Here is a 14497-nt window from a genome sequence, read left to right as displayed (position 1 = left end):
ATTTTAATAAATGCTAAGTTTATTAAGTTATTTCAACTTAATGTATCTGTAGACATTTCATTAAACCTTTATCGATGTCTGTCTTACAATTTATTTTTCAAAGTTTGGAGCATAAGCCTTTGTAGGCATAGCTGATCCAGCTTAAAAAGGATCATACCAGGTGCCTGGGTAGCTCAGTCGGTTAAGCGTCTACCTTCGGCTCACGTCATGATCCCAGGGTCCTGGGATCGAGTCCTACATCAGGCTCCCTGCTCAGTGGGGGGAGGGGGGTCTGCTTGCCCATCTCTCTCTCTCTCTCCCACCGCCTCTCCCCTTCTTGTGTGCTCTCACTCTCTCAAATAAATAAATAAAATCTTTTTTTTAAAGATTTTTATTTATTTATTGAGAGAGATAATGATAGAGAGAGAGCATGAGAAGGGGGAGAGTCAGAGGGAGAAGCAGACTCCCCACTGAGCAGGGAGCCCAATGCGGGACTCGATCCAGGGACTCCAGGATCATGACCTGAGCCTAAGGCAGTCGCTTAAACAACTGAGCCACCCAGGTGCCCGATAAATAAAATCTTTTTAAAAAAACATATTGCAGGGTTTAGTTCAGGTGAGAGAATTTTCTGGAAGATACTATTGATTGTTTGGTGGCAGACAATATAAAGGAATAAGAGAATAGAACAGGAAAATGACTTAGTTTTTTACAGGTTTCCAATCAGCATTCTGGCCATGTCTATTTCACGGTGAAGAAAGGGACAAACAGGTGGATTTTCCATACAAAGACTGCTGTTCAGAAAAGCAATGAAGCAGCATAACACCTAGGCTAGTGGGTCTCAACCAAGGCAATTTGCTCCCCAGGTAGGGTTGCCAGATTTAACAAGTAAAAACATAGGATGCAACACAAATATTACATGGGACATACTTATAAAAAACTACTTGTTGTCTATCCGAAATTCAAATTTAACTGAGTCACTGTGTGAGGCAACCATATCCATAGGAGGCATTTGTCAATCTCTGCAGTTACAACTCAGGGTAGGGGTGCGTGCTACTGGCATCTAGTGGGGAGAGGCCAGGATGCTGCTAACACCCTAGAATGCAAGGTCAGTGCCTCCACAATGCGGAATTATCCAGTCCAAATGTCAGTACCGAAACTGAGAAACTGATCTAGGCTAACTGACATGTAAGGTATTTGTTGGGTTGAATGTATTTCAAGTTATAAAATACTAAAACTCATTATGATGAAAAAAAACTCCGGGACCCCTGCCTGGGTGGCTCAGTCGGTTAAGCGTCTGCCTTCGGCTCAGGTCATGATCCCAGGGTCCCAGGATCTAGCCCCGCATCGGGCTCCCTGCAAGGCAGGAAGCCTGCTTCTCCCTCTGCCTGCCGCTCCCCCTGCTTGTGCTTTCTCTCTCTCTCTCTGACAAATAAATGAATAAAACCTTAAAAAAAAACAACAACAACCCTCACACAGCAAGAAAAGTATTATTTGAAAGCAGAAGTCTCCCGTCAGCCTACTTCCTAAATCACCACAAATAGTTTGAATGTTATTCCAGTTGTTTTTCCATACTAGAATATACCCTTTTTAAAAAATTAAAAAGTGGCTCATACGCTATGTTCTGTCCTGAAATCTGCTTTTTAAAAATGGCACAATGTGGGGCGCCTGGGTGGCTCAGTCATTAAGCGTCTGCCTTCGGCTCAGGTCATGGTCCCAGGGTCCTGGGATGGAGCCCCGTATCGGGCTCCCTGCTCCGCGGGAAACCTGCTTCCCACTCTCCCTCTCCCACTCCCCCTGCCTGTGTTCCCTCTCTCGCTGTCTCTCTCTCCGTCAAATAAATAAATAAAATCTTAAAAAAAAATAAAAACAATTTCCTATTGACGGACACTTGGGCAGGTTTTTTTTTTGCAATTGCAAACAGTGCTACAATTACCATCCATATATGTATAACATTATATATATATTTGTAAATATTTCCGTAGAGTAAATTCTTAGAGAGGGAATTGCTGGGACAAAGGATAAGTACAATGAAATCTTTGAGCATCATAGCCAAATTACCCTCTCAAGAGGTGATACCCATTTACACAGTAACTTACAGTGTAAGAGACTGCTTAGAGTTTTCTTTCTGAGAAAAATTAATTTATTTACTTTACGCCCCCCCCAGCACCCCACCCCCACTGGAATTGAAGGAGCAATATAACCCTAGCAAATACACATATTTGAAAGCCAAGGAAAAGCTCTTGTTGGGGCCTCAGATCTATTTCTGCTCTTCTGTGTTCCTCTGCCTCTGAAGGAGGCTGGCCTTTGCCAGCTAGTTCCCAGGCTTCCTGGAAGCTGGTATCTGACTGGGTTTGGCTAGTGGGAAGCCCCGGCAAGAGACTGCAGCAGTGAGGAAGTGAGAAGTCTGGCATTTTTTCCCTTTCTCTCTGTCCCGAGAAGTGTGTTCACCAGGCCAGCGATCTCTGCCTTTGCTCCACCTCTTGCAAGACTAGAACCTCCACAGTGGGCCTCCTGCTAAACAGGCCCACTGTGGAGGTTCCAGCAACTGTTGCATACCCCTAGCTCTTTAGCTGCCCTGTTGGGCTTCTCAGCTCTTCCACTGCCTCTGTAAATAACCCCTTGCCTCCAATTCCCTCTGTTTTAAATACTTAGAAACGGATTCTGTTTCCCGGTAGGACCCTGATTGCTACGCTCACCTCACCATCCTGGCATTATTTTCTTAGCATACTTTCTTCCAAATCCTCACATATTTTGACATTGTCACAACCATGTAACTTAATATTTTGTCTTCTGTTCCTTCATTTTTTTAAAGCAAATTCTTTTTTTTTTAAGATTTTATTTATTTGACAGAGATTGAGAGAGAGAGAGAACAAGCAGGTGGAGAGGGAGAGGCCTGACGCAGGGCTTGATCCCAGGACCCTGGGATCATGACCTGAGCTGAAGGCAGCTGCTTAACCAACTGAACCACCCAGGCGCCCCTTTGTTTCCTTCATTTAACATTATATCATCAACATACAATATTAACATATTTTCGAGTACTTTTAATAATTATATTTAATGACTGCAGAGTATCTTTTCTTGTTGATGTACCATGAATCATTAACCTAATCATTTAATGTGTTTGTACTATAAGATTGTTAGCCATGAGAACTGAAACTCACTCACTTTCTTGTCCCTGGGCTAAAGAGTTCCGAGATCAGACAGAAATAACTTAGCTATTTGCTCTGTGAAATTCTTGTTCTTGAAAGATACCACTATGAACCAACTAAAATAGTTTACTAATCAAGATTAACAACTTGCTCATTATTCCTTGTTTTAATATCCTCACCTTGCTATGCTCGCTAATCCTAAACTATTATATTATAAATTCTGCTTATTCCCAACCAGTTTCCTGTCCTCCGAGACCTGCTTAAGTCATCTAACCTGGGCCTAAAGCCCTATAAGTATCCTCCTCTGACTCCTAAGATTCTGTCTAGGTGTTGCTCCCTCTCCCTGCAGTATCCTAATAAACTTAGCTTTGCTTGATCAGCAAGTTTTCCTGGTAGTCTTTTGGGAAGTAAATGACTGACAGCAATAATCTATATCACAGGATTATCATGAGCAGTGAATGAAATCAAGTATCTGAAAGCATCTTGGGGTGCCTGGGTGGCTCAGTCATTAAGCATCTGCCTTCGGCTCAGGTCATGATCCCAGGGTCCTAGGATCAAGCCCCGCATCGGGCTCCCTGCTCGGCGGGAAGCCTGCTTCTCCCTCCCCCACTCTCCCTGCTTGTGTTCCCTCTCTCGCTGTGTCTCTCTCTGTCAAATAAATAAATAAATGAAATCTTAAAAAAAAAAAAAGTATCTGAAAGCATCTCTAGACAATAATGTGCTTTCCCATGCATGGCAGACCGCCTCTAAGATGGCCCTAATTATCACTTCCCTCCTCTTCCCTTTTCTGGAAACATCAAGATCTAATGTGACATGAGAAACTTGGAGCAGAAAGGCAACAAACAGACATTTAATGAACACTCAATATGTGTCAGGCACTTCTGTGATCTCATTTTGTCCTCACATGAGTCCTGCCAAAACGGCCTTATTATTCTGATTGTCTAGACAAAGAGAGGTAGGTTGAGGGAGGCTAGAGGATTGGCTTGAGGTCTGACTCTAAATGACAAAGCCAGGATTCCACCCAGGTCTGTCTGACTCAGTCTGTACTTTCCTTCCTGTTATGAGTTTACTTCCCAGACTTGTATTGTTTTTATTGCAATTAAAGAAGGTGAGGCTGAGATTTCAGGGCAGGAGGCTGTTCGGCTCCTTTATAGAACCCCACAGGGGAAAATAGCATTCTAGAGCAGCCCTGATCAAATAGAAATATAACGCAAGCCACATATGTAATTAAAAGTTTTCTAGTAGCTGCAACTGAAAATAGTAAAAAGAAAGAAGTGAAATTGCTTCTTTAAACTCTTCATTTTAAGGTAATTACAGAGTCACAGGAAGTTGCAAAAATAATACAGAGGAGTCCTGTGTTCTTCCTACTTTCCTCTAATCAGAGTATCTTATATAATTATAATATAAAATCGAAGCAAGGAAATTGACATTGGTACAATCCACAGACCTTATTATCCAGATTTCATCAGATTTACATGCAGACAGGGGCACCTGGGTGGCTCAGTCCATTAAGCGTCTGCCTTCAGCTCGGGTCATGATCCCCGGGTCCTGGGTTCGAGTCCCATGTAGGGTTCCCTGCTCAGTGGGGAGCCTGCTTTTCCCTCTGCCTCTCCCCGCCCCCACCCCCCGCTTGGGCCCTCTCTCTCAAATAAATAAAAATAAAATCTTTTTTAAAAATTAATTTGTCAGAGAGAGAGAGAGCACAAGCAAAGTGAGAAGCAGGCTCCCCGCTGAGCAAGGAGTCTGATGCGGGACTCGATGCCAGGACCCTGGGATCATGACCCCAGCCGAAGGCAGACGCTTAACCGAATGAGCCACCCAGGCGTCCCAATAAAAATAAAATCTTAAAAAAAAAAAAGATTGACATGCAGACAAAAGTGTCCCATCTCGACGAAGATTTCCTTTGTGATACCCCTTTATACTCAGCAAGCCATCACCCCACATCCCATTCTTAACACTTGGCCACATCTACTCTATTCTCCGTGTCTATAACTCTGTCAGTGATGATGTTACATAGATGGAATCATGTAGTGTAGTAGTTTCCCAGGGCTGCTATAACAAATTGCTACAAAATAGAAATTTATTTTCCCACAGTTCTAGAGTCAGAGGTCCAAAATCAAGGTGTCAGCAGGGCCAGGCTCCCTTTGAAAGGCCTCTAGGGAAAGCTCCAGTCCTGGTCTCTTTTAGCTTCTGGTGGTTGCCAGCCTCTTTAGCTTGTGGCCAGATCACTCCAACCTCTGCCTCAGTCTCCACATTGCCTTCTCCTCCGTGTGTCTTTTATAAGAATACATGTCAATGGATGTAGGACACACCCAGATAATCCAGGATAATCTCATCATTTCAAGATCCTTAATTTAATGACATCTGCAAAGGTCTTGAGACAGGAGTATGCCTGCCATGTGTGCTGGAGTTCAGCGAGTGAGGGCGAGAAAAGGAGGAGATGTAGTAGATGTTAGGGGGGAATAGTAAGAGAAAATGCAAAAATCAGAATACCAGTTAATAACTTAATTGTGTCTTGAAGTCAAAGTACGGAGTGAATATTATTACTATAAGTTGTTTTGTGAGCATGAACTCAATGTCAGGAGAGATTAAATAAGTTTGACATCTATGCTAAGTAATGGAAAATCCAAGTGAACTGTCCTTTGTCCTAAATCTAGAATTCTAGAAATCTAGTTTCTAACTGCCACATTCAGTGTCTCAATTCCCTCTGGACAGCGTGAGGTAAAGCCAATTTCTTCCCCCTGCATTTTCCTCATTTCCAGATTACCGACAGACTAGCTTCTCAGGGAAACATTCTTTCTTCTGAGCACACTACAGGTATTTACATTTCCTCTTCATCCAAATCAATATACTTGATTTGATTTTATTTGATTGTGTGACCATCTCAAGTGTGATTAGGTTGTAGTGCTGATGGGGCGCCTGGGTGGCTCAGTCGTTGGGTGTCTGCCTTCGGCTTGGGTCGTGGTCCCAGGGTCCTGGGATCGAGCCCCGCATCGGGCTCCCTGCTCTGCGGGAAGCCTGCTTCTCCCTCTCCCACTCCCCCTGCTTGTGTTCCCTCTCTCGCTGTGTCTCTCTCTCTCTCTGTGTCAAATAAATAAATAAATAAATAAATCTTTAAAAAAACAAAAAAAAAGATTGTAGTGCTGATTCTGTTCGCGTTTTTGTTTGTCTGTTTTTCTGAGAGAATCCATTACTGCTTATTTAAGACATTGTTGGTAGAAAGCCAAGCCCACACTTAAAAGGGTGCCAGACGTAAAGTGATGCCATGCACTTCACCTTTAGTCCTGTTTTGCTCCAGCCCCAGCTGGTTTGCTATTCTGGTTTACCTGACTTTCTTTCCTGCATCTCTGTTGCTGTTTCTTCATGTTTCACCAGAGAACCAGTCTCTCCTCCCGGATGACACATTAGGCATGACCTTAAGGTAACTGCTCTTTAGACTTTGAACTCTTTCCTTATGAATTATATCCATGGGCTGCTTCCCTTCCTGCAAGACATCCTGTGCTGCATTGTGGAAGCTTTGCCCTAGCTGAAAGCACTTTCTCTTCCAAACTCGAAAAGCTCTTACTGTCTGTTCTTTAAATAAAGCAGGGTTTTATTTCCCCAGCTAAATTGTAAGCTGGTGAAGGTCAAAACCTAGTTTATACTTCTTTACCTGCCTCCTACCCCCCAACCCCACCCTTGTGCCCTGAACAGAGGAGGTGCTTAGTAAATATCTGCAGAATAAAACAGCTTAAGGGATAAAAAGTGATTTCTTGGGCGCCTGGGTGGCTCAGTTGGTTAAGCGACTGCCTTCGGCTCAGGTCATGATCCTGGAGTCCCGGGATCGAGTCCCGCATCGGGCTCCCTGCTCAGTGGGGAGTCTGCTTCTCCCTCTGACCTTCTCCCCTCTCATGCTGTTTCTCTCTCTCTCTCTTGCTCTCTAATACATAAATAAATAAAAATTAAAAAAAGTGATTTCTTAGTATAAATTGGAAGAGACTCTATTAGGAGAAAAGTCATCATTCTCAGATGTAACATTTGGTGAAAGGATTTCAGACATTTTCCAAAATAACTCAAATAACCCAACACCTAGACAAAGAAAAACTAATATTCTCTACAGCTATATGTCTGAAAAGTCAGGCTTATTAAGGTATACTTTGCATTCAGTAAAATTTGCCCCTTTAGGTTGCTCATTTCTGTGGATTTTGAGTTTGTACAGTTGTGTAGCCATCACCATAGCCAAGCTATAATCACTGACATCACCCCCACAATTCCCTATGCCCTTTTGAAGTCACTTCCCTTCCCTAACCACCAGCCCCTGGCAAACACTGATTTGATTTGTGTCTCTGTTGGCTTGCTTTTCCCACAATGTTATACAAATGGAATCATAAGGTAAGTGGCCTTTTGTATCTGGCTCCTTTCACTTGGCATAATGCTCTCCAGATTCATCTATGCAGTTGCCTTATAGCTAATTCCTTTTTATTGCTATTGTAAGAGTCCAGAATATGCCACTCACTGTGGCATAAAAATTTTTAGAAGAAGGGGCACCTGGCTGGCTCAGCCAGTGGAGCACGTCACTCTTGGTCTCGAGGTTGTGAGTTTGAGCCCACCATTAGGTGTAGAGATTACTTAAAAATAAAATCTTAAGGGGCGCCTGGGTGGCTCAGTTGTTAAGCGTCTGCCTTGGGCTCCGGTCATGATCCCGGGGTCCTGGGATTGAGCCCCGCATCGGGCTCCCTGCTCCGCGGGAAGCCTGCTTCTCCCTCTTCCACTCCCCCTGCTTGTGTTCCCTCTCTCTCTTTGTTTCTCTCTGTCAAATAAATAAATAAAATCTTTAAACTAACAAACAAACTCTCACACCTCCCATCTCTTCTCCTGAAGCCCATTTATCTTTCCAAAAACTCATTTGTCGGGGTGCCTGGGTGGCTCAGCCGTTAAGCGTCTGCCTTCGGCTCAGGTCATGATCCCAGGGTCCTGGGATCGAGCCCCATATCAGGCTCCCTGCTCAGCGGGGAGCCTGCTTCTCCCTCTCCCTCTGCCCCTGCTTGTGTTCCCTTTCTTGCTGTCTCTCTCTCTGTGTCAAATAAATAAAATCTAAAAAGAAAAACAACAAAAAAAACCTCATTTGTCTTCCCATAAGTGCTCTTTCATCCTCCACCTTCCCTTATTAGAAGTCATTAGTTTTCCCCTAAGTGTCCTTCTCCTCCTCCCCTGCCTCTGTTAGGATGGTGTATAAGCCCCAAATGCTAACAGCCCCTTTGTGTCACATTTTACTGTGTACCCTTCTATATACCTTAACAAAAACAATGATTAAATTTGATCTTTTGCTAATCTGTCTTTGTTAGTCTAATTTGCAGGGCCCCACTCACTTAAACTAAGAGAGTACAGGGAAAGTTTTAGTTCCCTGACACTATTATTCCATTGTATGGGTGTATCAAAATTTGTTTACCCATTTACCAGTTGACTTTTGGGTTGTTCCCAGTTTTTGGACACTTTCCTACAGGGTCTTTGCATGGATGGCATATATTTTCAGTTCTCTTGCATTAGTACTGTTAAACAAAATTCAACCAAGTGAATTTGAAATTCTAATTGACTTTATTAATCATTTCATGAATTGGGCAGCATCCCCCCTAGGAGGTAGAAGGGAGCTCTGAGGAGTTGTACAAAAATGGAATGTTTTTATAGGAAGGAGGGTGGGGCAAGGAAGTTATTAGCAAAAGGAAAGAAAAGGTTGTTTCAGACAAGGTCACCTTCCCTTAGGGGGAAGAGCAGGAATCTTATCAGGCAGATTACCTCATCTTTTTTTGGAGGGCGGGGTGGGTGAAGAGGGCCCATGTGACAGATTACCTCATTGATGTGATCAGAAAATTCCTGGTTGAAACTTGGTTTAAGTGATGCTATTTTGGGCCTGCGGTTTTCTTTTTAACAATAGAATACCTAGATTATATGCTAAGTGTCTCTATAGGAAACTAGATAGACCGATTCCAACGTGCATGTCTTTTTTTTTTTTTTTAAGATTTCATTTATTTATTTGGCAGAGAGAGACACAGTGGGAGAGGTAACACAAGCAGAGGGAGTGGGAGAGGGAGAAGCAGGCGTCCCGCTGAGCCGGGAGCCCAATGCTGGGATCATGACGCTGGATCCCAGGACGCTGGGATCATGACGCGAGCCGTAGGCAGATGCTTAACTGACTGAGCCACCCAGGCGTCCCAAGGGAGAGAGAGTCTTAAGCAGACTCGCCTGCTGCGGGGCTTGATCTCAAGACCCTGAGATCAGGACCTGAGCCGAAACCAAGAGTCAAACGGCTTAACTGACTGCACCACCCCACTGCCCCGGGTCTGGAGTATTTTAAGTGTAATAGGATACAATAAGGGCTTCCCTAGCTTTCCCTTTTAAGCCTATTTTCATGTGAAAATTTTAATATGAAAATAGGCTTAAAAGTAAGGAAAATATGGATCTGAAAAGATTTCTTACCTCAAATATACATTGTTTGTACAGCCATTGAACAAAGTGGCTCATCAGGTCCAGAGGAGTAAAAGATGTTTTTGGGAACGGGGCCACTGGGGCCAGAGGAAAAACCAAAGGAAGACTGGAGATTTTGAGAGATGTGGAAAGAGCACCAGACTGGCTGGAAATCTGAGCCTCTGGATCCTCATTCCAGCTGTACCCTAACTTGAGTGCAAACCTGTGCAAGCCAAATACTTGCAGGCCTATCTTCTTTCATCCATAAAATGAGAGCTTGGACCCCTAAGATCTCTTCTAGTTGTGAGATTTTGTGGTCTGCATACCATCCCGAAGGAGAACTCTGGGAGGAAGAACAATGACAAAGGCCAGAGGGAAGAGATAGAATGCAGAGGAGGGGCAGGGCAATGGAGATGACAGCTTTGCAGGGAGGGGTGTGTGGCTTATATTTAAACCACAGGCAAACGGAGCGCCGCTGGAGGCTCAACAGACTGTTAGGGGTGCCAAGGAAAATCCAACTAGAGACTGGTGTGTGAAACTAGGGGTGTGCTAGGAATACAATATCCAGAAGAGGTGGAAGGGAGAATTCCAACAAGAAGGCAGATCACAGGGACCAGGGATCCAGGAGCATTTCTTTATTCCTTCAACAAATAATTATTGAAAAGGGAATATTTTAGGGGAGATTCAAAGAGGCAGGCTAGCATTTAGCATGAGGGAAGTCTGTCATGGGTACTGAACTGGGGGTACTGATATGTGTAAGGGGTGTCCCCACTTTGAAAGTCTGCAAAAACGAAGCTGAGATCCCCCAACCATTCATTTCACAAACTGTTGTTGAACAATGACCGTGTTATACGCACTGGAGATAAAGAACAATTTCTCTTCTGGAGCTTAAGTTCTAGTAAGGAAAGAAAAATAAGGTAAATAAAATGCATAACATGCTAGTTAGTGATAAATGCTAATAAGAAAAACACCAGGGAAGGACAACAGGATTGGATGCAAAGGGGAGGAGGCTGTAATTCTAAAAGCTTGGTAAATGAGGAGATGACATCTGAATCAGGAGGGGCAGGAATGAGCAGCATGGATAGAGGGTACTGGACAGTGCTTCCGAAGAGGAACAGCAAGCAGAACAAGGAACCGCAATTGGGCTTCAAGGAGGCCAGTGGTGCTGAAGGGAAGAGGAACAAGGGGAGAGTAGTTCAAAGTATGTTCTGGGTTCTGGGAGAGGGCAGGAGGGAGCCCAGCTCATTCTGGAGTTCCCTTGTTCACCTCCCTCCCTTCTCTCAGCATTTAGGGGACATCTCTGTGCCTCAAGCTGCAGATACTGTAGTGGGTAAGACATTGCGTTCCAGTTGTCAGAACCAGAACAGAAGGTCAGGGTCCAGCTGGAAGCAAGGATAGATGATCCTGTACTGAGTAGAGCTAGACCAGACCTCAGATCCCTGTCTTCAGACAACACCAATCTTTAAGCCAGTATGGCTCAAGGCTACTGGTGGGTCTCCATGGAGGGCAAAAGAGAACCATAGAGAAGAAACTAGGGACGCCAGTACATTGAACTTAAAATATATATGATTGTACTAGGAAAAACTACACATGATTTGAAATTTCAAACAGAATAAAAAGTACCCTAGGCTTCTAAGCTGCTGAGAACTTTTGAGACATCACAATCCAACCTCTTCATTTTACAGGGAAAACTCAAGAGAAGTGATTTATTAAAGCGATAGAGGGGAGAAACAGTTCTCTAGCCTATCTGGCCTGTGCTCACTCACTCTTTTTCTTCTTTTCCTTCCTTCCTTCCTCTCTCTCTCACTCTCTCTCTCTCTTTTTTTAACTTGATGAAACAAGGACTCAAAAAATTGGCTTAGGACTCCAAGTTGTTCCTTTCCACGGAAATCTTTAGTAAAAGGCAAAACATTTCTATGATCTGAAGAGAAACCAAGAGTATCCAGTGCACTTTCTATCACAAAAAAAAAAAATCTTTTTTTACTCTCACTAAAAGTTTCAGAATAGGGGCGCCTGGGTGGCTCAGTCGTTAAGCGTCTGCCTTCGGCTCAGGTCATGATCCCAGGGTCCCGGGATCGAGTCCCACATCGGGCTCCCTGCTCGGCGGGAAGCCTGCTTCTCCCTCTCCCACTCCCCCTGCTTGTGTTCCTGCTCTCGCTATCTCTCTCTCTGTCAAATAAATAAATAAAATCTTAAAAAAAAAAAAAAGTTTCAGAATAAGGTTATAGAGAAAGCAAAGCAGTATTTTTTAAATTGTCTTCTAAGTTCACTTGAACTCAATGTGAAATAGAAATTGGGCTAACTCACAGCAAAAACTTCAGAGCCAGAGTTCAGTCCCTGCAGAATTAATTACATGAGGAGGAGATTCCTGGAAGGGTAAACAGTGACAGGTACTACTGAAAATGCAGAGAGAGTGGGAGAAACACCCAAAACGTTAGTCCTTGACACACCAATGTCTTCTCTTTGGCTGGTGACCCCAAATGAGTAGAAGTGAAATCTTTTAACATCATAATGGAGATGTTGTACCCCAATTTTCAGTCACAAAACCTTGAGTTATGTAACATGTAAAGCAGATAATTGAACTTCAGTGTAACATTCATGTGGGTTCAGCCAAACTAAGCTCTTTTCTAGAGGGAAAAAAAATGAAACATGGTTAGGAATAAAAAGCACACGAAAGCAGAAAATCATTATACCAAACTTTTGAAGTAAATCTCCAGAGAAAACATTATTAAGAACATATGATAATTAAAATTTAAAAATTGATGAATTAAATATATAGGAAAGAATCCACAGTCTCGAAATAAGAAAACCAGAACTCATTCACGTGTCAAAGTCTTTATCTTGCAAAGATCTTAAATTTTGGATGCAGCAAATTATACAGTCTCTTGAAAAACAATTAAGAATTCAAGTTCATAGCACTAGCTTCCACCCACCCCCCCAAGGAAATTTTCTATTGATTTGTAACTTGGCCTTGAATTTGACCTGTGGCCTTCATGTCTTGATAATTTGGGTCACTCTGAATATGCCATCTCTTGAACAAGGGCCTCTGCTAATTTTAAATGAATGCAGCTGCCAATTTGCCATTCTTTTTTTTGCATCACAATATGTGGGAATAAATTCTCAATTAATAAAACATTTCCAGGAAGCAGTCAGGCAGAGGAAAGGAAGGACATTTATCTACTAAGTTTAAAAAGAGATGTTTCATTTTTGCCTTTTTGGATATAAAAAAAGGAAAGAAAACAGTTTATGCCTTTGAGGGCTTTGACAGAGGCCAGAATTATTCCCTGGGCTACAGCATCTAAAAAAGCCATGCAACTCAAATTAGATTTTAGGTAAAAAGAAAAAAAAAAAAAAGAAAGAAAGAAATAAAAAAGAAAGAATAAATGCAGCAAGTTTGTAGCAGTTTTCTTTCTTTCTCTTTCTTTTCTTTCTTTCTTTCTCCTTCCTTCCTTCTTCCCTTCCTTCCTCCTTTCCTTCCCTCTCTTCCTCTCCTCTCTGTCTCTCTCCCTCCCTCCTTCCCTTTCTTCATTTCTTTCTCTTTGGTTCAATGAAAATGAATACCTCTCAAGTTTGATTCACAGGGGAGGGCTTGCATTTGATATTAAATAACCAGACCCATGGTGATTAAGCCCTTAGGGCCTTTAAAACATTTTGCATCTGAAGCTGCATTAATTAATAATATACTGTCCTAATATGGGGAGACAAGGGTCCTACTGGGGTGTAGACTAGGAAAGTGAGGAGTGTGGAAGTTGTGTCGTAAGAGAAACAAGTGAAGGAACTTGAAAGAGAAGGAACTGGGGGAGCTGGAGGAGGAGTTAGGCAAGTCTCAGCTGATGGGTTTTTGAGCTTGCTGTTTTCACTGTGTAGAATGTTCCTTCCCCTACTTTCCACCTGTTGAAATTCTACTAATTCTGTAAGGGCAGATTGGATAATCATCTATTGTGAGAAGTATCTAGATCCTCTTAGCTAGGGACCATCTCCCTACTCTGAACCTTCGTAGCACTTGCTCCTACCTCTATTTTAATCCTAGTGATGGTACAGCTTATCTAGATCAGGTTGGTCAGGGCCTTGAATGCTACACTAAGGGGTTTAAGGAAGAAGCCATTAAATTTTTGAGGATGGGCATGATTTAGAGTTCAAAGGCAGACTAATAAGGCATTTCTGGTGTAAATAGAAGGTAAGGGGTACATGAGACTACATTCTCTCTCTTTCTCTTTTAAAAGCATATTACTGTGCACCAGGTATTATGCATGGTTACTCCACTTTATAAACGGGGAAACCAGGTTACTCTTCCACGCGTGGTGACCAGACAGCCTCCATGTCCTCACCACCTGCTTTACCGTCCTGTAAATCTGAGGATAATTGCTCCACTGAAATCATTTTTTTTTTTTAAGATTTTATTTATTTATTTGACAGAGAGAGACACAGCGAGAGAGGGAACACAAGCAGGGGGAGTGGGAGAGGGAGAAGCAGGCTTCCCGCGGAGCAGGGAGCCCGATGCGGGGCTCGATTCCAGGACCCTGGGATCATGACCTGAGCCGAAGGCAGACCCTTAATGACTGAGCCACCCAGGCGCCCCTGAAATCGTGTTTTGAAGGCTCAGGAATTACCTGCTACCTGCCATGTCTATGGACTTGGACTTGTCCCCACAGTTCTGAGTCCATGATCTTCCCAGACATTTTCTTCTCACGACTCACGAACTGACTGCATTTTCCTCTCTTATTGTTTAAAATTTGGGATGCATTTTTACCGCGTGAGCTTAACGAAGCTTAATTAGTTAAGGGTGGCTATGGATGGAGATTTCAAGAGATTCTAAAGGGTATTTTCGAGCGCTTTAGACTTGAAAGGCGGGTGACAATAGTTCTAAAGAGAACGGTCAAAGCCTGCAGATTTTTCTTTTAACAGCTCTATTCTCATCCTTGCACGCC

The 14497-nt window shown here is 43.1% G+C and overlaps 1 non-coding gene across 1 annotated transcript; it reads right to left on the bottom strand.

Moving 5' to 3' along the window:
• Window positions 1-11394: 11394 nt before the first annotated feature.
• On the bottom strand, window positions 11395-11509 carry LOC115940099 (U5 spliceosomal RNA). The gene has a single exon (XR_004074891.1). It is a non-coding gene; the product is annotated as a U5 spliceosomal RNA (small nuclear RNA).
• Between the last annotated feature and the right edge of the window lie 2988 nt (window positions 11510-14497).

Source organism: Leptonychotes weddellii, chromosome 2 (genome assembly GCF_054177405.1).
Source record: "Leptonychotes weddellii isolate Sample4059 chromosome 2, ASM5417740v2, whole genome shotgun sequence".
NCBI classification, from domain to species: Eukaryota; Metazoa; Chordata; class Mammalia; order Carnivora; family Phocidae; genus Leptonychotes; species Leptonychotes weddellii.
Note: the sequence above shows the minus strand (reverse complement) of the source record. Positions and strands in the feature narration are given on the sequence as shown.